This window comes from Heterocephalus glaber, unplaced genomic scaffold (genome assembly GCF_053883595.1).
Source record: "Heterocephalus glaber isolate CG9 unplaced genomic scaffold, H.glaber_assembly_v1.0 deba00001509, whole genome shotgun sequence".
In the NCBI taxonomy this organism is placed as follows: Eukaryota; Metazoa; Chordata; class Mammalia; order Rodentia; family Bathyergidae; genus Heterocephalus; species Heterocephalus glaber.
In genome coordinates, this window is record NW_028258325.1 from 20116649 (window position 1) to 20140782 (window position 24134).

Sequence of the window (24134 nt, forward strand, 5' to 3'; positions counted from 1 at the left end):
TACGTTTAAATCTGTAATCCTTAATAAACATTTCCTGAGTGTCTATAGTGTGGAACGCACTAGAGTAGATGAGTTTCCCAGCTCTTATTTGATTCTCAAAGCCACTGTAATATGGAAACAGACAGCATAAGCAAGGAAACTGGCTGTTCTTGGCACAGGCCAAGGAGGGGATTGGAACGCACAAGTTCTGATATAATGTTCTCTGTTTCCCCCCATTTTCTTAAGTACATACACAGCCTAGCATGACTTGTGGCCATCTCTGTTCCGATGATCTAAAAACATATCTGATTGATGGGAAATTTTTTTGTTTTTGTTTTTTTTGTTTTTTTGTTTTTTTGGTACTGGGGATTGAACTTGGGACCTTGCACTTTCAAGGCAGGCACCAGAACCACTGAGCTAAATCCCCGGCCTGGGAAATTTATTTTTAATGCTTGCTAAACTTTCCAAAAACACTTCATCATTGTAGTACTATGTGGCCAGCCTAGTATCAGCACAAGGTCACGGCCAGAGAAACACAATCTAAATAACCAAAGGAAATGGTAGAAAATACTGCAATCTGATTTACATTTTTCAAAACAAAATTAAAGAGGGCCCAATTCATAACCCCTTAGCAGCCCTCATAACTCCAAAATTCTCCATCCTTAGACTTATCCATTTCTGACCCCAACCTGTCTGGTCCTTTTTTCCTTTCAGAGTTATGAAATCAATAACAAGACTGAGCACCAAATGAGCAGCAAAAGGGAATTTTATCCTTAGCCGAGAATGAGAGAAGTGAGAAATAAATTTTCAAACCAATTTAGGGGTTAGAAAGTTTTAGATAATAGAAAAAAGAGAAATGAGGGGCAGGGATAGGCTAATAAAGGGGAAGAATAGTCATGTTTTTCCTGGGAATAGGCAGAGAATTTCTGAAAATTCAGGTCTTTTCCTTCCTCTTGTGGTTTCTTCCAGCAGTCATCATGGCAATTATTAACTGTCATGGCGCTGGGGGGGGGGTGTCACTTGGAGGGAATTATCATGAAGGTAGAGGTTATCTAGCAGCACTCTAGCAGCTATCTGAGATCTAACCAGCTTCAACCAGCCCACCTAAAGGGGGACATCTGGTCCCCAGGTTTCCAGTCCTCGGAGATAAACAGATTAGGGTAGAGTAGAAATTCAGCTATGTTAAGCAGGCAGTACAAGATTAGAGCAGGTTAACAAGACCAGGGAGAATAAATACCCTTTCTTGTTTCTCTTTCCCTCACTCTCCCTACTTTTTATGATTTCATTCCTTCCACAGGGCAGGGAATAAGGAACAGTCAAAGCTCGAGTACATGTGAGTACTTGTCTACCACTCTCTTATCTCCCCGGGTACTGGGACCACTTTGATGGGGTCTTACAGTGGGGCGAAGAGATTGGATTCAATTCCAACTTCAACAAGGAAAACTGGACAGGTGAGCTCAGGAGGTAGACAATTACCAAGAAGAAACCTCAGGGACTTGATAGGATTATTGCTCCAGGCAGGCCAGGGTGAAAACTATTGAGGGTGGTCAGATACCAAGGGTGGGGAATTTTCACTAAACTGATTTAACAGGATTCTTGCTCAAACTCGATCCTACAAGGACAGAGAGGGAAACCCAAGCTCAGGCTTACCCAAGCAGAGGACCCAGAGGAAAGCCGTGGCCAAAAGAGAGCCTTTGCCAGTCCCGTAATAAGTTGATCCAGGGAGGCCACATCCAGGGTGTGGGGTTTGGTTTACAGTTCCAAAGTGACCCTGTAATAGTGAGGATATTGAAACGTCCCAGAGTTGTCCAAAAGTAATCACGAGCTGCTTGCCCAAAGACACAGTAAGAGCCACCAAGCTACCTAGACAGGCAGGACTTGTTTTGAGATAGTTACGGGGTGGAGGGCTATATTTTCAAAGTCCTTTTCCTTTTGCAAAATGGCAAACTTCTCAAGGTACTCTCCATCCTCCAAGTCTTCATCGCCTCTTTCACACCCTTCACCTGTGTCAGACAGCAGCTTCCAGACGTTCTCAGCAAGACAGCGCCAGGCGATGGCAGGGACATGGTTTCTCTCCTTAGCTGCACTCAAGTAGGCCTCATTTGTTTTCCTCATTGCTGTAAAGGAAACCATAAGAGCATTTTGCCCACTCCAAACATCTGAAATTGGAATTATGAGGTTGTCTGAAGGAGGCCAGGAAAAATAATTTCTTGGGAGGCTTTGATGCTTTCTGGTTTGAGGCATTTCACTACTGACCTGCAATACTAATTATCCGGCCTCCACCAACTCCGCTTCTGAGTAAGACATTTACAGGACTCAGGGGCTGTGAAAACCAGTGTCAATGAGCAGGTCACCACAATCCACTTCCCTCTGCAGCTCAAGACCAGATTCTTAGGTTCCCCACAGGTAAATCCAATCTACTTTAAACCAGGCGAGTTGGATATAGAAACAGGAACACGAACTACTAGGCATGCTGGGCAAAAAGTCTGATGAACCTCTTTGAGTATAGAGAATAGAATACTTTTTTCTGCTTTGCTTTGTTGTTGTTGTTTTTAGTACTGAGAGTTGAACCCAGGGCCTTCATACTGAGTTATATCTCCCAGATCTTTTTAGTTTTTATTTTGAGACAGGATCTTCACTATGTTGTTAAGTTGCCCAGACTGGGCTCTAGCTTTCTTTCTTTACTTTTATTTTTATTAGTGCATCTTTGCAGTACATAATGATTACATTCATCCTGGGAGTTGGTGCATATATATAACACACCTTAACTGTTTTTACTTACTCTTTTCCCCTCCTTCCCCCTGGATCCTCCTGCTTCAGCTTGTCAGAGTGCTGGGATTACAGGCATGCACCACCATGCCCAGCTTTTCTGCTATCTTTTGGTTTTTTGGTATGTTCAGGGGTTTTCCCCTCTGCTGTCTGCTTTAAAATAGAGATCAACATATAAGAAGTCCTGGTTCTATCATCTTCTAGCTGTGTGACCTTTAGGAAGTTACCCAATCTCTTCATACCTTAGTTTTCTCATCTGTTCAATGGGAATAACATTAGTTCCTACCCCATAGCATCTTTACAAAGCTTAAAGAAGTTAATATTTGTAAAGTAATTAGAATGTGAATGCTGTGTGTGTGTTTGGTAAATACACTTTGAGAAAAAAGTCCCAATTAATAGAATGGAGTAAAGTGGCCTGAAGGGCAAGGGGGGTACAGGTGTGACCCCTCTCCTCCTGCAGTGGAAACCTGAGTGGGATGCCCTGAGGTCAGGTGCATGGGTCAAGCTCATTTGTGTTCAAACACCTGCTAATGAATTCAAGCAAGCAGAATTCAAAACTTTTTGCTCTAATACTCTCTTTAAAAAAAAAAAGAGGGGCCGGGGATTTAGCTCAGTTGTACTGCTGCCTGTCTTGCAAGTGCAAGGTCCCAAGTTCTATCCCCGGAATCAAAAAAAAAAAAAAGAATTTTGGAAATTACACCTCCCCACACATTCTTAATTTAAACTTTAACTCGTCATTTTTGTTTAAGATTATGTAGATTCACAATATATTATAAAAACTGACACTTGAAAATAAGAGTCACATATCTGTTTTAAAAGAATCCCGTAGATTCATGATCCCTGCCACACCCTAGACATCGGCCACCCCCCCTCACCCATTTAAAAAATACACAAAAAAGTTTGCTTTCAACAGTCAGAAATTCCACACTGTACTATCTCTCTCTCTTTCTCTCTCTCTCTCTCTCTTTCTCCGCCCTCGGAATTCTGTCCTAACATTTTTTTATGTGTCACAGTTTTTTGTTGATCAAAGCTGGGCAGGGTGGCACAGGCCTGTAATCCCGGCACTCAGAAGGCTGAGACAGGAGGATCACTGCGAGTTGAGGCCAGCCTGGGCTCCATAGTGAGTTCAAGACCAACCTAAATTGCACAGTGAGATCCAGGCTCAAACACACACAAACGAAAGATGTTTGTTGATGATCCTGCTGTACCCTGCAACACTATGAAACTTCTCCCTCTGACCACTGGATCTCAATGTAAAATAACAATTATAACGCTGGATTTAAGAATTACAAATTATTAACAGTGCACAATTGAAAAACAACATAAATATATTTTATCTTTTCATGCACAGTTGTGCACCACTTACTGATGAGATGGCCACTGAGAAATGCAGCGTTAGGTGATTTTGTCACTGCAAACATCAGGAACCTGGACAGCCATGCAGAAATAGTAGAATTTATTAGAAAGTAGATATAGAGAGCGTTATGACTTCAAGAGAGGTGGGCAGTGCCACAAAGGCATCTGTCCAGCGCTCGGGTTTGAGTATCTTTCTGTGTGCACAGGAGTTGCTCCTGGGGTTCCAGGAACTACGTAGGATAATTATGATGCTTATGACATTTTACTCAGGAGTTACTTTTGGAGTTGCAAAGTGAAAATATCTTCCTCTTCAGATGGCTGGTGTTCCCTCAGGGTGTTACTAGGTTTCTGGGGTGTTTGCCAAAAATGTTACCAGGGTTCTAGGGTTCTGGTCTCCTTCCAGAGGTGGTTTCTAGGTTCTTTCTATCCTGAACAAAGAATTGGTCAAGACAAGCATAAAAGGTATTATGAAAGGTATGGAAAGAAAAGAAACATGCTCTGCAGAGTGAATTCAGGCCAACTAAAAGTAGGAAAAGAAGTACACTCTACAAGGTGAGAGCAGACCACTGTGATAAAGAGAGCACAGGGCCAGGGCCTCGGTGGCGGCCATCTTTTCATCTCCCATGCCTCAGGCAGACCTCAGGTCCAGGCCAGCCTGTCAAAAACCTCTCCAGCTCCCTTGAGAAGAATTGAAGATAGCGCTCTGATTAGTTCCAAGTGGAGGGCTTTGCACATGTGTCCTGGGAACTCTGACCGACAGGTCACAACCACTTCCTCAGTAAGTTTGCCATGCCCTAGTCTCTTGCCTCAAGGAAACTTAATCATGTAAGAATGTTTTTCTGTTGTTTTGTTTTCCAATACTGGGGCTTCAATCCGAGGCCTTCTCACTGAGCTATAGACCCAGCCCATTTTTAAATTTTTTTATTTTGAGACAGCCTCACAAAGTAGTTAAATTTCACAGTCTGGGTTCAAACTTATGATCCTCCTGTCTCAGCCTCCCAGAGTGCTGGGCTTACAGGCATATTCCACCACACCTGGCTACCAGAATTTTGAAAAGAATTTTACAAAAGATGAATTCTTAATTTAAACCAAGTCTTGGCCCAAGTCATCCTGGTCTTGAAAGAGCATACCCTTTCCTGATACCATTGGCCTATAGGCTGTGGCAGCCAGAAATGCTGTGTGCCTTGTTCTGGAAACAGAAGACCTGTGTCTTTGGATCTGAGACCTGATACATGATTATAAATGCATTATATATTAATGTCTCTGTTTCCTTACCTAACCAGAACTGACAAAGCATGCTTTTTCGTTTGTTTTTTTGTTTTGTTTTTTGTCTTTTTTTTTGAGACAGGGTGTTGCTATGTAGTTCAAGCTGGCCTTGAACTCACTATGTAGCCAAGGCTGCCTCAAACTTGCAGTGACCCTCCTGCCTCAGGCTCCCAGGTACTGGGATTACAGATGTGCCACCGTGTCCAGCCAAGCATGCTATTTAGGACTCCCCCTTTGTCTCTCAGGCAAACTACCTTCCTCATAGTACTTGACTATATAGTTATAGTTAAAAGTAATTCTTAATGCCTCTCAATGAGATGAATGGATATATTTTCCCCTAACAAATTCAAATATTCACAAATGACGTCCTACCTGAAAGAGTCAAAGTTTTGAACCTTTTCTATTCCCTGTTTTTCATCTGTGTGAACACTGAGAATTCTCATTCACATATATAAATTGAGAAGAAAGGAAAGCATTTACTTGAAATCTTGACAATCAGTTCTTTGAATTGTACACTGAAAACACATAATGATTCTTAAGGATCTATTGCTTTGATTAAGTCTTTCTCTAATTTTGTTAAAAGCAAATATTTGGAAACCATCCAATTTTATAAAGGATTTACTATTTTGTCATGAATGTCTCCTTCTGTGAAGTATTTGAAAAAGGCCAAGATTTTTTTTTTTGGTACCAGGGATCGTACTCAGGACCTTGAGCTTGCAAGGCAGGCAGTGGCACCACTGAGCTAAATCCCTGGCCCCAAGACTTTTAAATATCTATTATTTTAACTGTTATCTTTTCACCTAGAGGCACCTTGTTAAATCTATCTCAGAACCAGTTGAAAAAATCAAAGGATTTATTTCCATAGATCTTTTATAGCAAACTATTAATCCTTTTATCGGAGCTGCAGTTTTGACTTATTCAACTGATGAAAAATGTTCCATCATATAACTTAATTTGCAAACTAATCAGCCAAATTACATATATTTCTTGTCATAAAAAGGGTAACATTATTTTTTAACTTAAGTAAGTGACTTAATATTCATTTAGGAGAATATTATAAAAATCACTGAGGAATGAATTATAGAATATATAATATAAAATAGATTACTAAAAAGTCAAATATGAGAATATGTACATATAATTCTAATGGATGGCTTTGGGAATAATAAGGATTATGTTTAAAAATAAAAAATAATCCCCAGTACCTAAAAAAAATTTAAAAATAAAAAAAATAAAAAATAAAAAATAATTTTATTAGCCCTCATGCTCAAATTTTTCTGTTTAAGGAAGTTATTTAATAGGAAAACAAAGGACACCTACATCTTCTAAAACTAATCAGAGGCAGTATGTGTCAAATACTTAAAAATTGATTGACAAGAGGTAGAAAACACATGATATGATAAGATCAGTTCTAACCGCCTTATCAAATAGTACACCCAAAATCTGGAAGACATAATGTAGAATTTCTCTCTGCAGGTTTTATTAAATGCATCACAGAAATCTTAGTCACCCCAGAAAATAGTCCAGTTATGTTTATTAAGAGTCAGCACCATAAATTAGCCCAAGTGACTTAGCTGTAGCGAGGTGGTTTCCTTTGCAGCGAATTGCAAGTTCTAGGATAAGGAACACAGCACACACACACACACACACACACACACACACACACACACACACACAACAGAGGTTTAAAAGGAAATAAATTTATTCCTTGCAGTTACTGAGGCCGAGAAGTTCAGTGCCAAGCTCCCAGCATCCATCCAGCGCCTTCTTGCTTCCGCATTCCCTGGTAGAAGGCAGAAGGATAAACAAGCAGGTGGCCAAGTGGGTGGGGGTAGAGAGCCAACTTGTAGGCTCAGGCACTTGGATAACAGCATTAACCCGTTCATGAAGGTGGAGCCCCTGTGATCTAAACACCTCCCAGGAGGCCCCATGTCCCCACATGCAGATTAAGTGTCCAACTCTTGAACAGTGGGGGACACATTTGACCCATGGTGCTATGTACCAGTCACTGTTCAAGTCACTGAATAGCTGGGAACAATTGCTTGCCCCTAAGAACATGGACTAAGCTACTGTCAGCATTTGCTGCTTGTCTCGATTTGTTTTCACAGAAGTCTCCCCCAGAGCAGCCCAACATTTGACAGCAATCTGGTTTGGAGGAAATGGCAGCACCCCAGCCCCTTCACTCTACAGTTTCCCTTGAGCATCCCTGTCACAGACTAAGTTACAGTACCTGGCTACTATAGCAAATACAGGAAAGGAAAAGACAGGTCCTAGACATATATGTAGGACTCGATTATAAATTACGTGAGGCTTTTCCAAAATAACAATTCACACTGGGCCTGAGTCTACTTCTTAGGAGATTCTCATGCTGTGGAGCAGGCTGTGGCTAGGAATGGATGAAAGCAGCTGCCTCCCTTCTGTATGATGAGAAAGAGAAAAGGAGACCCAGAAAAGAGAACCTGCTGGAGCACAAAGGCTTCTCTTTCGGGGTCTAGAAAGGGATCTCTTAAAACCATCCTCACCAAAACACTTCATGGTCAGACTTCAGAGGATGAAGACCATTCATCCATGTGTAATTTCCTTAAATGGAGGGGACTTTATTTTTCTCTTTGGAGCCTTCACTTTGAGAGCAAAATATTCATAGCTGTGTCTAAATAGGCCATCAGTCAATGCGGGTTGCCCTGAGAAGTGGCTGACCGGTTAGGTTTGTTTGGGTTCTTGCAGATTGATTTTTCGAGAAGTGGCATGCAAATAGTGAAAGGAATACAGTGATTCATCTCCAGGGTACTATTTAGTGATTTTGCTTTTCTGTATGTACATACTTGTCTATGACTTAAATGAAGATAGAGAAAATGATTTCCTTGCGTTCCTTTTCAATCTATTACCCACCCCTATCCCAGGTAACCATTTATGTTGGGGGGATCTCTAAGACCACTGCCAGGTTTGATGATTCATTAGAAGAATTCATGGGAGTCAGTGCGTAGTTGTACTCATGGCTTTCATTTGTTGCAGTGAAAGAATATAAAGCAAAATCAGCAAAGGGAAAAAGGTTCACGGGGCAAATTCTGGAGGAAACGAGAAGCTAGCTGCCAGAGGTCCTCTCCCAGTGGAGTTGCACAAGACCCAGTCAATCCTCCCAGCAATGAGTGGTGACAGCACATATAAAATATTGTCAACTAGGGAAGCTCATTAGAGACCCAGAGTCCAAGGTAGGCACCTCCACCTACCATATACCAAATTTCAAGGCAGGTAATCAGATAAATCCTATTGCCTAGGCACAATAAAGCACTCTTATCAGTTAAGTATTCTCTGAAATAGTCTGAGAGAAAAGGTCCCAGATGCTAAAGTTGCCTCTGTATATATTTTAAGTCTGGCCTAAAGTTTCTCCATACATAATGAAATGAACCTTACTTGGTGTGTACACCAGCCGTAACCTACTCTTGTAACAAGTAGCTAAGTCTCAGCCAATCACAAGTGGCTACTTGTTCAGACCATGTTCAATTAAAACAGACAAAAGTTATCATGTTCTCTGTACCTCACTTCCATTTTCTGTATGTCATTTCCTTTTCTCTGGCTAAAAATATAGCCTGCCCATGTGATGGGGTAGAGCATACTGGGACGTTTTGGGTCTAAACTGCTGCCTAATTCTAGAAACACAAACAAAGCCAGTAGTGTCTGTCAGTTTATCACACTAATGGGCCAGCCTGTGTAAGCTGCCCTTCCTAAAGATCCCAGTCTCAGGCCTGCTATGCAAACTCTTCACTGCGTACCACCATTTGGAGCATACATTTGTTTTCCCATTCTTGAACTTTATAAATGGAACCATATACTGTGGCTCTTTTGTGTCTACCTTCTTTCACTGAACATGCTTTTATGATATTCATCCATATACTTTTCTTAAACACAAAAATTCTACCAACACACAAAGCAGACATTGCCATTAATCATCAAATTCAATCACAGAGAAAAGTCTTATACAATACCCGTCCATCAGCTCCTAATAGCCAATATTTAATAAGCCCATGTCACATGCCAGTAATTGCTCCAAGTTACTGACCTATCAATCTGTTCATTTAATTTGTTCTCACAATAACTTTATGAAATGAGTCTGATTAATGTCCCATTACCAGACAAGGAAATAGACACTCAGAGGTCACCGGCTGGCACCTGGGGAAGAAAGCATGCAAATCTAGGGTTCCTGGTCCCAGAGACTGGGCTAACCAACCACACACATTGCCTTATTGCCACAAAAGTCCATTGCTTAATGGTTCCACTCCATAATAAGCACAATCACTGTGGTAGACAGAATAATGTCTCTCCCCAAAGAGGCCCACATCCTGATCCCCAGAACCTGGGAACATATGACAAAAGGGGTTTGTAGGTGTGATGAAGGATTGTGACATAGGGAAGCCATCTGGGTCATCCAGGTCAGCACAGGTAATGGCCAGGGTCCTCATAAGGGAGAAAGGAGACAGGAGAACTAGAATTGCAGAAGGAGTGAGATAACAGACAGACAGAGCTTAGAGCGAGGCAGCTAATTGCTGGCCTTGAAGCTGGAAGAAGGGCCAGGAGCCACAGAATGTAGATGGCCTAAGGAGACTGGAAAGGTTAGAGTCCTGGACCTTCATGAGCGTTCAGAAAGAAACACAGCCCTGCTGACATGTTGATTTTTAGCTCCATAAAACCCACATTGGCCTTTTTTAAAAAAAAATTTGTATTGTTTTAAGCCACTAAGTTGATGGCAAATTATTACAGTACCAATAGGAAATGAATACAATCTCCACAGCACTAATAGAAGGCAGTGCTCAGGGAAAGGATGACCATCCTCAAACCATTTTATGCAAGCTGATCACACCACCAGGCTGTCCAAGCAAAGCCAGGAAACACATTCGTTGCAGAGAAGCAAAATATACTCTTGGTTCCGTATTGAAAATGAAGGTGCCTCTGGTCTCAGTTTTGGAATAAGTAACAATTATCCACGGAAACTCTTTTCTCATTTTTACTTTCACAAAGTTGTCTTCGGTGGTGCTTTTCATGAAATTTCCCGCTCTTCTGTGTTTCAGTGTCAATTTTTTTACTTAAACACTTTTCAAAACTTTCCCTTCCTGAACATTTTCCACTGGGTTTCAGCCTGATTCTGCCACTTAACTTGCTCCAGAACACTGGCATCCTTATAATTGCTGTGTAATAAATCATGCAACCATCACCCAGGTCCCACACAAGAACCTCCTTCACTCTCACATAATCACGATGTGCTGTCAGATTGTCCTCCTACTTCTCAAGGTCCACAGAGCAGCCAGAAGCCTGGCAAGGTCATTCCTACCCTTGAATTCCTCCCCCACGCCGGTTACACTCAGAATGAATAGCAGCCTGCGCTGCCTGACAGCTACAGCCTCTTGTGACCCGGCTCCTGCTCCCCTTCACAGCCTCACCTGCATCTCTCTCCCCACACTGTCTCATACTCGGGCCTCCTAAACCGCTCACCATCCTGAAACACGGCAGGGCCAAACCTCTGTCTTCTGCACTTTCTCCTTCCTTTACCTAGGGCAGGATTTGCTCTCCTTCCATCAGGCGAATTCTGTCCACTCTTTCCTTGCTCGTTAATCCATGCATCTCAACTGGTGCCACCTGCAAACACCTGGTAGACATGTGGGTGTTTGTCCAGAACCTGCACCTGGTGTACTGCCCACCTAACCTCTCTGTGTCGCCTGTCTCTAATTTCTTCCCCTGACCCTGACCTACTCTCTGGCTCTTTGACCATGATCTTCCCCACCGGACTGCTGACCCCAGGATGCTGACAAATCTGGCACTTTTTGCAGTGTCAGGTCAGAGACACTCCCTCAGGTTCAGCCTCGGCCCCTAAGGCCCCTCCCAACACACACACACACACACACACACACACACTCACAGCCCAGATGATAAAACACCAACATTCATTAATCCCTGCTGAACATGCTTGAAGCATGATGGGCATTTTGCTAAGAACTTTATTTCTTTAATTTTTAAAAATTACCTATAAAACAGATGCTGTTCTGTCCCTCCTGACAGACAAGGAAACCAGGTTCCTGAAGATGAAATAACTTGCCCAACAGCACACAGCTGTTAGTGATAGAGCCACTGTGTCACGTGACTACGTGACTGACAAGCCCAAGCAGTCAAAGTACTTCTCTGGGCTACCAGGTTTACCTTTGCATTTATTTTTTGTTTATTTGCTTTTTGAGACTAGGTCTTGCTATGTAGCCCAGGCTGGCTTCAAACTCACTGCAATCCTCTTGCCTCAGCCTCCCCAGTGCTGGGATTGCAGGTGTGTTCTACCATGCCCGGGTTACCTTTGCATTTAGTGCACTGGGTTCTAACTCGAGGAATCTGTGTGCCCCTCACAGAGACCATGAGCTGCTCCCAGAAAGGGGCCTGTCTCTCATTTCTGAGCACCAAAGGACACGTCTTCCTGAGTGCCTGCCACGGTGGCCCTGAGACATGTCCGTTGCCCTGGCTTTGCATGCCCTCCACCCTCCACCACACACGGAGCTTGGCACAAAGAGTATATCTGCTCAACTCAGATCCTGGTCCAACTCATTCTCCTTCTGAACTCATCTTTTCTATCAGGTTTATGAAATCATCTCAAAATTCTTTGGGAAACAAAAGTGGAGTTTAAAAATAAATGAATGCCGTTTACATAGAAACTTAATTAAATCCTGGGAAAGATGAAAAGCCAAAAATTCATGGGTGTCAGGTGCTTTGTTTTCCCTCTGTGCAAATACAACTACCAAGTTCCACACCAAACCTGGGAAACTGGTGTCTGAATGTGTTATATTTGGCTCACATGACTTTTTCAGCAAATATTTTCAAACTGAGCACTTACACACACACACACAGAAAGAGAGAGAGTGATCTATTGGTTCTATTGAAATATTGAGATGTCTGGCAGTCTCTAGTTATACCCCACAAAAAATTGGACAGAAATGGTTGCAGCAATATTATCCCAATAGCCCAAAAGTAGAAACAATCCAAATGTCCATCAGTGTTTAGGACATAGGAAATGTGATATAACAATGAAATGGAATATTACTTGGCAAGAAAAAGTAATGGGCTACTGATAACATACTGGAACACCATGAACCTTGAAAACATTGTTCTGAGTGAAAGAAGCAAGTCACAGATGGCCCAGTATCATATGACTCCACCCATGTGAATGTCCAGAATAAGCAAATCTACAGAGACAGAAAGTAGATCAGTGGCTGTCTAGGGCCAGGGAAAAAAGAAATGAGATGTGACTGCTAATGAGTTTAGGGCTTCTTTTGAGGGTGATGAAAACATTGTTAGATTCATTGCAACAATTCTTGCACAACTCTGAATATATTAAAAATACTGAATTCTTGAAAATAATTGTACTTGTATGAATTGCAAATATATATGTAGCAGGCCGGGGATTTAGCTCAGTGCTTTCGCCACCTGCTGCGCAAGCACAAGGACCCGAGTTAAATCCCCAGTACAATATATATATATATATATATATATATATGTAGCTACCCATGTGAAGCAACACAGACATAAACATGCAGCAACAGCGGGTGCATATCTGTGAAATTCCAGTTGTTTTGGGCTGGATCTAAATAGCAGCTGCCCCCTTCAGAAAACGCATGAGCCTTTCAGCTCTCTAGTCTCCCCTACCCCATACATCCCAACTCCCAGATTTTGTCCACTTGCTCAACTGTGTTTTCTGCCTGACCTTTGTCTTTGGCTTCCAGTCTGAACCATCTGAGACTCTTAAAGTTGGAAGAGATGTCAATAGATCGCTTGTCCAAGCTCCCCGCAAACCATGGGCAGGAATCCTCATTCACATCCCAGGGGTTCTTTTCACAAAAGTCGCCCTGCACTTGAACTCTTTCTGTGAGGGGCCACCCCATTACTATCACTGCCATTAAACACATCTGTGTAATGATTACCAGTTTACAAAATGCTTCCAGTGCTTTGCCTTGGACATCATAAACCTACAAATGACTTATTCTTATCCACATAAGCAAGCTCAGAGACTGGATGGCCTGTCCAGGGGGGTGGAATTTGGGCTCAGATTTCCTGTCCTCAAATTCCATGCCTTTTAGTATGAAATATTTTGAAAACACATAAAAATCTAAAATCATGAAACCGACATCCATGTGCCCAGTGCAGAAAAGAAACCAGCGTCAGTGTGCTGCCATGCTGGCTTCAGAGCTCTGCGTCCTTTGCACTGTGTCATCTTTGCAGCATCTTTCCCTGTCCTGTGTCAGAACCTGCCATTTGGTGAGGACAGATTGTCCCTCTGATATGCGGAACCCATTTTCCTTCACTTTTATAGTGCTCATGAGGATTCCTTGGTATACAGGAACTGTTTGAAAGACAATCACGACCCAAAGGGAAGAATGATGTAGAAACACTTGAATGTTCTTATTCCAACATCTGCCGTCTGTATCAACCCTTCTCTCTCTCTAACAACTGCTTAACTCTTTGCAAAACCCCATGGAATGACCCACTTGTTTTCTTGCACTAGGCTATCTGCATCAAATAAGTGGACTTTAACAAAGGTGGCCAATGACAAGGTGGTGGCTACCAATGGTTTGGTTGTCCCAGTGCTGGTTGTGCTGAGATCTTCCCAGCAGCTGGGGAAACAGAAGCATCTGGGGTGGAAGAGCCCAGCACCTTTCCCAAGCCCACCACTCACTGGCCACAGCACACACAAGGGGCCCACGGACTGTTCACCCCTGCCCCATCCTGCTCCAGATGTGCTCTGCCATCCAGCACAACTGAGGAAGAGTCACCCCAGGCCAGGAAATTCTACACATTTCATGAGATGAATCTAATCAGGAGAGAGAGGAGCAGCTCAATATGAATCATTTGGCTCAGGAGAACATTGTCAGTGCTCCTAGCAGCACACTCCACCGCCAATAGCCATTTCCTTTGATCTCTGAACTGATGCTCAAACCACAGATTTCCTGGGCCTAAAACCTCCCAGGAAATAAAAACCAAATGATGCTGATTCATATTTCCTCTAAGTGCCAAGAGAGAAACTACCTACTGCAGAAACTGCAGCCAGCCTTTGAAGGCCCTGGGCTGAGCTGCTCCTCCAGCCTCCTCTGCTGATGGGCAGGATTCCCTGCCAGCTGCTGGTCCTCTAACTGGGTCCTCTCCAAAGAGAAGAGAGGAGGAGCCCAGGGGAGGGGAGGGAGGGCAGATTAGCACTTATTAAGTGCCCATTCCAAGCCATGTTCTGACTGTACCAGCCACTAGGCATACAGTATCTGATGTGATTTTTCACTAGGACACTGGAAGCCAGATATTAACTACTATCTACCCTACTCTCCATTTACTCACTATTCTTCATGTGTGTGTGCATATTTGTGTACTGCTGGGGATTGAACCCAGGGCCTCATACGTGCTCAGAACACAGTGTTCCACTGACTACAACCACACACCCTACATTTGCTTCTTTATTATCTGTTTCCCTTTTTTGTTGTGTGCTCCGTGAGGGTAAGGACTTTGGTTCCTCGCTGTATCTCCACTTTCTAGAGCAGTGCTTGACCCATAATAACAAATGATAATCATAAGTAGCATTTATGCCAAGTTCTAAATATTTCCATACATTAACCCAAGCAAATAATAATAGGGAGCAATTATCTTGCCCCACTGTTCTATTTTCACACACTAACTTAATTCCTGCTCACAACAACCCTATGAGGTGGGAACGCCTCTCTCCATTTTTCCAGATGTCAAAACTGGACCATCAAGAAAATCTTGGCTGGCCCAGGACCCCCCAACTAGAGATCCCTGGAGTCAGGACTCAAACCCAGGCCACCAGGCTATAGAGTTTGGAGTGTTTAACCACCACGCTAATCTGCTTCTCATAGTGGGTGCTCCATAAACATTTTTGAATGAATGATTATTCATTCCACTTCACAGAGAAACAAAAACCTCAGCTTTTGCTAGGGAAAGCTCCCTAGCATATAACACCAACTAGAGTTCAGACTGCAACCTGCCTGGTCACAAACTACCATAACTGTAGCCTGTACGTTTTTATTGGAGTGAAATACACCTGACATAAAGGTCACCATTCTGGTCATTTTTAGGTGCACAGTCTCATAGCATGGTATGTTCACATTGCTGTGCAGTCATTGCCAGCTCCCATCTGCAGAGCAGTTAGTTCATCTTCCCCCACTGAAACTCAGCACTCTTGAAGCTCTTCATTCCTGTTCCACTCTTAGTAAGGAGTAATGTGGCCAGGTTTAGACCCAGCAGTAGGAAATTAGCCACGTGAAATAATTAAGGAGGGGCAGTTACAATTTTTGCCCTGGAGATTTGCTCCTGTCCTATCTCATAAAGTTGGAAAGTCTGCCATTAGGCAGTCACTCTTGTGGCGTAGCGATCATGGGGTCTTTGAGACTCCAAAGAGAGGGTTAATATCCACAAAGTCTATGGGGCCCCAGGGGGTGGCTCACAGGGGAGACTGGAAGGCTGGCTCCACGAAGCCTCCTTCCCTGGCAGCTTGTCTGTACCTCGGAGCTTCCTTTATTCATTCACTCGTCCATGAGGTTCCAGGTTCTCCTGAGGCTCCAGGGAAATGGAAACTGTGTGAGAATGGAGTGCCAGACACATAAGGGAGGACCTGCTGCTGACCAGGAAGGGGACGAGGGCTGGAGGAGGGAGTGTGGGGAGAGACAAATTCAAGTGGGGTAAGGGCAGGGTCTAGGCCAGGCAGGGAATTTAGACTTAAGCCCGATGGCAGCTGGGATCCATAGGGAAATTTTGAGATGGGAGGTGGCATCATCATATTTTTATTTCAGGAAATGTTGATGATGGAAAAGAAGGAGGGATGGTAGTGGGAGCAGGGAGCAACTGCTTGTGAAAAAGAAGCCAGAGGTGGGGCTGCTCTGAGCCAAGAGAATGGCCAGGGAGGGAGTGCAGATGACAGACCCAGAGGCTGGAGTGACAAGGACACCAGGCTTTTCAGAATGGATAACTGAGTGGATGATGGTTCCAGTCATCCATTCACTGCAAGAGAGAATCCCAGGAGAAGCACTGTCTTGGGTGGGAAGCTCATCAGTTCCATTTGGTCAAGCCCTGTGACACACCCAAGGGAGCATGCCCGGGGAAAGGAACTGAGAGACACTGCTGATGTGGCCCTTCCCCCTCCTGCCTGTGTGGCTTAGAGAGGGGAAGGAAAGAGAGGGTTGATGCTAGGATAAGGTAGCTAACAGTACACTGGACCCTCGAGTTGCCACTGGCCCGACACATGAACAACTGGCTTTACAACCAGAATTTTAGTTTTAACTTATGGCCAAAGTCCTAAGTTATGAACCAAATGCTAGCTGCTTGTGCTTCCAGATGGTCTCAGATACAGATTTAACCTTACAGAGTTCTGGAAGGAACGTTACAGCATTCTTTCCTGTGTGGGGTTAATTGAGAGGTCCTGGGCCAATGTCTCTCTAAGGACACTGAAATCTGCCTATATACAGGAGAGAGACTTTGAAGGCTGTGTAGAGGAGCCTGAGCCTTCATTGGCCAACCTGAGTTACAACCAGCCCTCAGGAACAAATTGAGTTCGTAAGTCAAGGGCCCACTGTATCCACTAACAAATGGCAAAGAAATAGACACACCTGTTAAAATGGACAACAGGGAAATGTGGCTGTGGGACAATTCTAGGTCAGCAGAGGTTGCAAGTCTAGAATGAACTTGCAGGGGGCAGGTGGTAGGAGTTCCCTGGAAATGATCCTGCCAGATCTGAGGCTCTGTAAATTTCTTGGTCACAGATCTGTTATTTCTACATCAGCAACTCTGGCAGAGACTTGCACGTTTCCAAAGCCTGGCAAGTGGTTTCTTTTTTAGGGCAATGAAAGTGTTCTGGAATTAAATAGTGATGATGGTTGCACACCCTTGTGACTGTACTAAAGCCCACTGAATTGTATGTTTCTAAGAGTGAATTTTATGGTATGTGAATTATACCTTCATTTTTGTAATTTTTTTTTAAAACACACAAATCCTGGCCAGTCCCGTGTATTTGGTCATGCTGACCTTGCTTGCTCTTCTCTTTTGTTAATGCTTTTGGTTGAACTTGTCCCCTGGGATTGAATTCTGCCATCAGTGACTGAGGATGGTGACTTCCATCCTCCGGCAACCTTTTCACATCAAATTCTGAGGGCTGTCACTTAACCCCAGCGTTCCTTTGCCACCTCAACAGCACAGCCTAGAGACTTGGTAGTAGGTGGATTTGCTGTTGAAGAATTTACAAGATTATAATGAAAATAGAGTTTTGGTTAAAGTCAGTAAAATGCTTACAGGTATGTTTTTATAATCCCAATTATGAAACAAAACTTTAAGATGTCATGGACACTTTACTCAACTTCTTCACAAGGGTGAGATGCAATGCTTAAGGTTTTACTATTTAATCATTGTAACTCCTTGAGGTACGTAATATTATTGCTTCATGAGGATATTGAGCCATAGAAAGATGATTAACTTCACTGAGGGCCACAGCTAGTGGCAGATCCTAGATTTAAACCCAGGAAATTGGACCCTAATACCCTCTGTACTGTCTCTCCTTCCATATAATAAATAGATGCCTGTGAATTGTCCGTGAATTGCCCACTTTATTGTCCTCATCTTCTGGTCTCAACTTTGACACTGTTTCATCTCAGAAACTTCCTTGACCCCCTAAATGTGATTAGGTGTCCCTCTTCTTTGACCTTTTAATACCTCTATTTTTCCTCTTCTCACATGGTTTATCACACTAGGCAGTAATTTTCTACTTACTCAGTTATTCCTAGATTGAAAGTGGTGTGAGGACAGGGATCACAGTCACCTTGTTCTCTGATGTATCCCTATGACTGGCATATGAATGGTGTTCCAAAACCAAATTGCAAGAATGGATGAATGAATGAATGAATGAATACCATTTGCCATTCTTTCAAGAACCTTTTCAGGGTAACCCTACTCAGTAATTTCTAAAAGAAAATTTGGAAACTCATTTTGCTGTGTTACCAATAGTGCCCCAAATATAAAGCCCCCCTCCCCTGGCCTGATGGGTTCTCTTTCCAAATCTTTGATGCTTTTCTAATTCTGTGACTCAGACTTGTTGGCTGATTTTTGCCTCCAGGGTCTGTCCTCCTGGTTTTAATTGTGGTCTCAAACTTGTGGTGTAATTAGGATGTTGGAGATGGAAAAAGGATGGTGTAACTTTTACTTAACTGGGTGACATAGCTGAACAGGTATTTCCCAATTCCTTCCCTGGCACTCAAGGTTAAACAGATTTATGTGTTCTTGATAACTTTTTGAATTTCACTCTCAGTTTCATTGTAAAACCCCACCCTTCCTCTGCTTCTACCTCTGCCTCCCACCTTCACCTCCAACAGCATGACCCACTATTCACAATCCCTAAAAACAAAAGATCCACTAAGGTAAATCCCAGTGCAACTGGCAGCCTGCTCTGTGATATCCTGGAGTACAAACTGTCTACACATCTCTAATATTCTACCCCAGATTAAATCTACTTCACATCCTACACTCAAAATGTCAAGAGTTTCCAAATCCCCAAAAATGTTCTATGATTTATTCTTTCCCCCTGAGTTACTCAAACAATTCAGGACTCACACAGATCAGAAAGAGGATGCAGGGGATGGCCAGCTCCCCATAATGGTCCTCCATCCATCATTTCAACAATAGCTGCAAAATCCAATGCCAATTTTTCAGTCTTTTTTTTTTTTTTTTTTTTTTTTTGGTACTGGGGATTGAACTCAGGTCCTTGTGCTTTCAAGGGAAGCAGAAGAACCACTGAGCTAAATCTCTGGCCCCCAATTTTTCAGTCTTTACCTTTCCCAGACCACCAGCACCGCTGGATGTTGTTGATTTCAAACTCATCCCCAAAACCTTTCTTTCTTTTCCTTTCCCTAGCTTGTCCTTCCCTCCTTTGGGCATTCCTTCTCAGTGACTTTGCTAGTTCCCCCTCATCTTCCAAACTTCTTAATTGGGATACCCCAGATCTCCATCTTAGGCCACTTTTCTACCTTCACTCTTTCTCTAGAGAAGTGCCCTGGGTCCACAGCCCTAAATACCACCAGTCTCCATTGATGATTTCCAAACTGACTCCAGCTCCAACTTCTCCCCTCAACTCTGGGACCCCATAGCTGGCTGCCTATGGACATCTCCACAGTGTCCAATTGCCATCACCATGGCTTGGACATGGTTTGTCCTCCAAGGGTTCATGTGTTGGAACTGTGGTCCTCACGGTGGGAGTCCTGAGCTCATTAGAGTTGTCCCCTCAAGAGGGACTAAAGTAATTCTTACTGGGGCTCAGCTGCCCTGGTTCCTGTCCCACCATGTGATCACTCTCTCTGGCATATTCTTGACCATTGTGATGCCATCTACCACAAGGTCCTCCCCAGGGCCAAGCCACTGAAGGCACCACTCCCTGAACCTCCAGAACAAGGAGCTAAAAACTTCTTTTCTTTACATAATTACCCAACCTCAAGTATTTTATTATGGTAAAGCAAAACTGACTAATACAGATGTCTCTAATTTAACATATCAAAGACCTGATCTCCTCTTTCCCCCAATCTGGCTCCATCTACATTCTTTTCTGTCTCAGTAAGTAGCAATTCCATTGCATTATCTGCTCAAATTGAAAACTTTGGAGTCATTCTTAATTCTTTAAAATTTATGTATTGAGCTATGTCAGGTGGCCTGTAATCCCAGCACTTGGAAGGCTGAAGCAGGAGGATCACTGTGAGTTCCAGGCCAGTCTGGGCTACATAGTGAGGTCAAGGCCAGCCTGAACTACATAGCAAGACCCTGTCAAAGAAAAAAAATTAAAATTAAATAGTAAAATAAAATTGCTTGATTGTAGTGCTGGGGATTGAACTCAACCCTTAACCCTTGTGCGTGTAAAGGTCTACCACTGAACTATATCCCCAGCCCTCCCCCCATTTTTAAAACATCCTCCATTCAGTTCACAGTAAATCTGATCATCTCTTACTGAAAAATGTTGTACAGTTTCTCACCTCCTCCACCTCGGCACTACAACCCTAGCCTTAGCCATAAAGAAGGTACTTGCTTTGTTCTTATCCTGACATGCTAAACCTAGTCTCCACACAGTAGCCAAGAAATCCTTTTGAAGAAAAAGTAAGGTTACATCACTACATGCTGTGCTTGACACTTGAGTTTCTCCTCCTAGCAAGTGTAGCATCCAAAGGCTTGACAGTGATCCGTCAGTCTTTCCATGCTGTGGCTCTCTCTGGAATATGCTTTCCCTCACTCCACCTCCTTTATGTTTTGGGGGTGTTTGTTTGTTTGTTTGTTTGCTTTTGTGGTACAGGGGATTGAATCCAGGGCCTTCACACTGAGATACATCCCCAGCTCTTATTTTTATTTTCTATTTTAGACAGGGTCTCGGCCTCCGCTAATGCTGGGATTACAATGCCTGGTGTGATAAATAACACAGATAATACTTAACTAAAAGCTTAAAAAATAAAGGATACATTGCCATTAATCTCCTTCAAAATACTCTTCGCTGTGAACACGGTTACCCCATCATTTTTGCCACTTTCTCAACCAGTCCTAGAAATCTTTCATGTATTCCCTGGATGCCTTGATGTCCTGAATAACTCAAAACATTTACGGCAATTTCTGTCAAATAAAAACTTTAGCCAGGTGTTTTGGTGCACGCCTGACATCCCAGCACTCAGGGGACTGAGGCAGGAGGATCACAGAGAGTTCAAGGCCAGCCTGGGCTACAAAGTGAGTTCAAGGCAGCCTGAATTATACAGTGAAACCTCATTTTTAAAAAAATTACAGCATGTCTTCAACCACCTTATTTACTGAACGTAATACCACGCAACTTCTAGCTCTTCCCCAAAGTCAAAATGCCCATGAAAGGTAAATGTTTTCAACTGATTCAGGACTTTGAGGCAGCCAGGACAGAACAAGTAAAGACATAAAAGAATGTTAGCAAGGAAAACTATCTTCATGCATGTCATGAAAGAGTGGAGCTCCTTGAAAACAGGTCATGGGAGGGTCTCCTCAGGAACGACTGGCAGAGGGGGGCCTGCTGGCCTTGGGGTCCGGTGAACTCCACCCAGTACCGACACAGTGTTTTCTGGCGTGGGTGGCCCTTACAGCTACCTTGAGGGCATGGGACTGCTGGCCACCCTGGCCGATGTGGTCTTCTAAAGAGGTGACAGAGTAGAATGGATAACTGGGAGAGGCTCATGCTGGAAGTACCCAGCTCTGCAGTGAGACCCACAGGAAACCCCAGCACTTTGACCAGCTGTGGGATCCCCTGCCACAATCTGCTCACCACATGATGGTTAGGAACCTCACTACAATGCAGCCTGCAACGTGTTCAGCACAAGGCAAGGTAGACAGTAAGTGCTCAACAAACGTCAGCTGTAGTCTTGATTCATTACTATTAGTTTGTGCCCTGGCATGGCCTTCTTGAGTTGGACTAAAAATAGTCCTGGCCCCTGGGCTCATTTCACAGCGACAATGGTCAGAAAGCCCTGTGAGAATCTGGCCAGAGCAGACTTGGCCACCTTTCCAAAGGGATATGCCAAGGTCCTGACCTTGGCACTGGGGCCTCAGGCCTGGAAGAAGATGTCCCTGGTAGTAGTTTTAGACTCAGGGAAGAGCCACAGGCTCCTCTTGGTCATGGAATCACAAGGAGGGTTCAGCCAGCAGGTCCTCAGCGGGGACACACAGTGACAGCTCTTGGCTTGGTCTTTCCCAGGAAGAGCCAGGGGCGTGCTTGTCTTTAGCAAGGAGAGGACATTGTGGAGCTGCGGCCCTGTGCCATCGCCCACTGCCAACGTTAGTGTCAAGTGCAGGATATGGCCTTGCCCTCCTCACAGTGCCACGGTGTGGGAGAGCCGTGCGGAAGCTCAAAGAGGGATTTAGCAGCCGCAGTGCTGGGGACAGACTGTGTGAGGTCACAGCGCAGGGTCCCCTGGTAGCTATTCTTACTGCCTGCCTTCCCCTCTCCCCCAAACCTCCAAAGTCCTGAATTGCTCCAGTTATTAAACCTACAAATGAAAATAAAGACCAAAGAATAAATAACCCAACTCAGTCTGCAGAGTTTAGAAAAATAGGTAGGACACACGTGTATTTCCTTTATAAATATACACATAGGTAAACACAAGGCAAAGAGTCTTGTACCTAAAACAAGTGCCCACTGTGGTCACCTAAAATCAATCACAGGGCCGGGGATTTAGCTCAGTGGTTTCTCCGCCTGCTGCACAAGTGCAAGGACCTGAGTTCAATCCCCGGTACCAAAAAAAAAAAAAAAAATCAATCACAACAAGCTTTACTACTCCCCTCCTGAAACGTTCCAATTACCTCACCCCCAAAATAAGAAGATTTAGGCCATTCTAACATAGCTCCGTTGTGGCTGCACTGCAATGTGATTATTTTCTTTCAAAGCAATGGTTTTCATTTACTGGGATTGATTGATTGGGGTTCGTTTCATGTTTCTTCACCCTAAGTGTGATGAATAGAAGAGAAAAGCTGAGTGACGAGGGAGCTGAGGCCGTCCTGCGGGAGCCTGGGGTCCCCAGGTAGGTCCTCGGGTCCAGGTTGCTTCCGACAGCCCCCAGAAGCTCCTGTGGCCGGCCGCTTTCTGAGAGTTTATGTGTAACTTCCTTTGCTGGGGAGACTGGCCTCTGGGTTAACTTCTGGAAGTATCTCTGGAAACTCATTCTCAGGCAAAAGTCCAAGAAAAAGAGACACATGGTGAGGAACTGACATAATTTTTTAACACCACAACCAGCATATTTCTCTAACAGCAGCCAAAATGGGTTGCCAAGACCAATATTGATCTAGTCCTTCATCCAATCAACAAATACCGTTGTTTATAAGATATAATTTTTCTTGGTTAAAGTTCAAAGTTAAACTCCAAGGATTTTCAAAACTATAAAAATAAGAGGCTTTCATTCCCTCAAAAAAAAATAACATTTCCTGGCTGGTTTTCCTCCTTCATGGGTTTTCACAGTCACTATAAGAAACATAGCCAAGAAAACATTTTTTGGTCTTTTTTTTTTTCTGAACCCTGGTAATTTTTTAAAGAAGGGATACACTAAATATCTATGTAAAAGTCCCCTAAATCTTCCTACCTCTCCTGAAAGTTGTGACGGTCGGTGGCACCAGGCGACAGTGCTTCTCTGCTCTAGGAGCCCCACTGTCAGTAATCCATCAAATTGGAGCGGTTTTTTCCAGGTGTAGATTCAAGGAGCCCTCTCTCTCCCTTCCTTCCCCTCATTTTAATATGGAAATGACAGTTTACTAAGCCCCTTGGAGGAAGCAAAGTGTTCTGCGGTTCTGTCAGATTCCGAAATGGAAAACCTTAGCACATAAATGGTGAGCAGATGGTGCTGTGTAAACCAGGTCCTCGCGGCTCCGCTCCACCCGGATCGGCATCGACGTCTAGGAGCTGGTATCCAAGACGAGCCAGTCAGGTGGATGGGGCAGAACTCGGGTGGGTTGGTATTGAGATTTATGAGATCTTAAATTGGGTAGTGCCTAGCTTTAAAAAGAATTAGCAATAGTGGATGTCAAAGCTTCTTCTCCATACCTGCCTTCCCCTAGAGGTCCTAAGCCCAGTAGTGGGCACACGCGCGGTCCTAAGTGCCAACTGATTGCTAGGTCAATGTGTTCATTTTGGGCACCTGCAGTAGGCTGAGCTGTTCCTATGGAGATGGCTCTTCATTCACTCTTCCCATTTGGAGGCAGCGTGAACTAAGGAAAAAGGCCAG

At 43.7% G+C, this 24134-nt stretch overlaps 1 protein-coding gene across 2 annotated transcripts in view; it reads left to right on the plus strand.

Moving 5' to 3' along the window:
* The window catches only part of Rbpj (recombination signal binding protein for immunoglobulin kappa J region), a 242224-nt gene that overhangs the window by 13029 nt on the left and 205061 nt on the right, over positions 1-24134 (plus strand). The window lies entirely within an intron of this gene.